We start from the raw sequence: 3,444 nt of genomic DNA on the forward strand, positions 1-3,444 counted from the left end.
TTGAACCACCAGCCTTCTGGTTAGCAGTCAACTGCCTTAGCCACTATGCTACCAGAACTACTAAGGGGTAAAAACTATCCTCACGTTTAGTGACTTATAGCAAAAGCCATTCACTTACCTCACACTTTGGTGGGTTGGTGGGGCAGTTCTTCTGGTCTGGGCTGGCTTGGCTGACCTCTTCTGAGCTCACTTATATAGCTGTAGTCAGATGATGAGTTGGATGGGGCCTGGATAATTGGGGAAGGACCTCATCTAGGACAGTTCATCTCTTCTCCACGTGGTCTCTCATGATCTGGCAAGCTGTTGCTGTGTGGCTGTGTGCCATCGAATTGATCTCAACTCTTAGTAACCCTACAGGACAGAATAGAACTGCCTTATAGGGTTCCCAAGGCTGTAACCTTTATAGAAAGACTGCTACCTCTTTCTCCCTCAGAGTGGCAAGTGGGTTCAAGTCTCTGACTTTTTGGTTAGCAGCTAAGTGCCTGACCACTGTGCCATCAGGACTCTGGCAAGCTAGCCAGGGCTTATTCACATGGTGGTGGTCACGTGGTTACCAAGAGCACCAAGAAAGGGTGAGTCCCAATGCACAAGTATTTTTCAAGTTTCCACTCATCTTATTCTCACATCATGTTGGCCAAAGCAAATCACAAAGTCACTCTGGAGTCAAGGAGTAGAAAAAGATACTCCACTTTTTGCTGGAGAAGGAAAGACTTTGTGGCCACTCCTGGGAATCACTATCAATCACTTACCTTTATGAGTTCTTTTCCTATACAAGATTTCCTATAAGGACACCTCAACCTCTCACTTTAGTGAGTCTCATCTCATTATATTTCTAAATTTTATTTCCTTTGCCTTCAGATTAGACCTCCAGGAATGAAACTCATCCATAGTTGGGAAACAATGGGTGGATAAAACCAAGAGAACAACGGGCTTTACAATGAGTTCCTAGAGCTCTGCTATTGTTGTTGTTATTATATGCCGACTCCTAGCGACCCCTCCTTGGGTTTCCGAGGCAGTATCACTACGGAAGTAGATTGCCCCATCTTCCTTCCGAGGAGTGGCTAGTGGGTTTGAACTGCCAGCCTTCTGGTTAGCAGTCAAGTGCCTTAGGCACTATGCTACCAGAGCTCCCAGGGCTCTGCTAGGCCATTTTATTACTCACTTATTCACTGATTTCAGCAAGTTCTGAAGTTGCAGAGTTTGCAGACAGGCTGTTTCCCTGCTCTTCTGCCTTCCCCCGAAGGGCTCAATAGGAGCTTATGATCTGACCTCGGAAACACCCTCGTTTATAAAGCACCTGCATTATTGCAAGAGGTGTTGTTACCTAACTGGAGGCATTGTTTTATTCTTCTCTATGCTGATTTTTGGGAACTCTGGTGGCATAGTGCCTAAGGCATTTGACTGCTAACCAGCCACTCCTCAGAAGAAAAACTGGACAATCTACTTCCGTAGAGATACCACCTCAGAAACCCAAGGAGGGGTTGCTATGAGTTGAATCGACTCCACGGCAGTGAGTTCGGTTTTTTTGGTTTATGCTGATTTTTGAACTGACAAACGTGAAGTCAGAGCCAGCATGGGTCATCTTTTCTATAACTTGCTAGGGTGGCCTTCATTGATTTTAGTTACTGAGTTGCCCACATCTGAACCACAAGCAAGTTTTCCTTGTTGTTGAGTTGTTGTTGTTGCTATGTGCCGTCGAGTCGGACCCAACTCATAGAGACCCCTCCTTGGGTTTCCGAGGCAGTATCACTACGGAAGTAGATTTCCCCATCTTCCTTCCCAGGAGTGGCTGGTGGGTATGAACCGCCAGCTTTCCGTTTAGCAGTCAAGTGCTTTAGGCACCACGCTACCAGAGCTCCCTGTTGTTGAGTAGAGAGATAGAATATAAGTAGCTACAAATAAAGTATCTTGACAAAAACAGGATTACATCATATTTCACCCATGATTATCTCAAGTCATTAAAGCACTTAGGACACACTATAATTATTTTGATTTATTTATTAGTTACCTTCAGTGTCTCTCCCAGTAGGCAGAATATGCCATGGTGACAGAGAATGTGTCAACTTTGTGCACTGTTCTATACCTAGAGCAGGGCCTGACACATAGTAGGGGCTTGATAAATACTTGTGGAATGAATGAATTCGTTATAATGAATAGAGGCAAGCAAGGGCCACAACCACAGGGAACATTTACATGGGGTGATGGAGGAAGCCTTTCTGGGAAATGATGTTTAAACTAAACTAAGCCCTAAGGGGTAAGGCTCAATGATGAGTCAGGAAAGGGAATGAATCACAGATGCAATTACCTGAAGATGCAAAGGGTCTGGTAGATTAAGGAAAAGAAAGTCTAGAAGGAGTGCCATGGGCAATGGAGAGAGTGGCATGAGATGAGGTGGGAGAGGTGGGGAGGGGCCAGCATGCAGTGCTTATAGGCCATGGGAAGGAACTGGATTTCACACTGAGAGGAATGGAGGTGTTTGGGGTTTAAAGAAGGGGCACTGGATGGCCCATTTTACATTTGTAGCTGTGCCTCTGATAGGCTATTTCAGACCTTAGCCCTGCGCTCCACCTTGTTGGCTCTTAAAAGCATTTTGTTATGGATCATTCAGTCAAGCTTGACCTCCAGGTGTCTGATAAAGGTTCAGGCCTCAAACTCATTGCCATTGAATCTTTCATCAAATATCTGGTTGAACACAATTTAGGCACAGTGGTTTTGCCATCTTTTCATTTTACTCCAAGATTTCCTAAATTTTACTCTTGTATTAAATCTAGCATCTCATGGCACATGTATAGTGGGACAGCATTGGTTTGACCTTGCAGAATCACCTTCATGGAATCTCACTTCAGCCATCAGTTTGCCTCAAGGACCCTAAGCCTGCAAGTGTGAGAACAGTGGTGACCACATCCGCCAAAGCTGCTCTTACGTCTTAGCGTCTGAAAGCTGTACCTCTCTTCAGCATGTGGCTAGCTCTGACTTCATGGAAACTCTGAATCTTGTTTCAATCTATGTGAGAATTTAGGGGAGACCAAATTTGTGACCCACTTTCAGCATCTGCATGGGACAATAAAATAAGCACATCTGTGGGCTGTTACTCTAAGTCTTTCTTGTTGTTGAACTCATGAACAACTGCCTTGACCATTTTTGTGGGTTTATGTGTGTGCTGATTTTGTTTTACTAGCCATAAAAATTCCTTTTGGGGCACAAGGAGAGATGTAAAGAATTTATATATATATGGATAGATAGATAGATAGATATAGATAGATAGATAGATGTGTGTGTATGTATCTATATATCTATATACAGATATATAGATACATCATACCCAGAACAGGTATTTTATTCATGATTCTCCAATACTCCTCCATTCCCACTCTCAAAGTACAAAAAAAAAAAAAAAAAAGCCTCTTTAATAAAAATAGTTTTGACTGCTTTGAACTTTATGAA

The sequence above is a fragment of the Orycteropus afer genome, unplaced genomic scaffold (assembly GCF_000298275.1).
Source record: "Orycteropus afer afer isolate SDZICR_OR568_19922 unplaced genomic scaffold, OryAfe1.0 scaffold00438, whole genome shotgun sequence".
Classification (NCBI taxonomy): Eukaryota; Metazoa; Chordata; class Mammalia; order Tubulidentata; family Orycteropodidae; genus Orycteropus; species Orycteropus afer.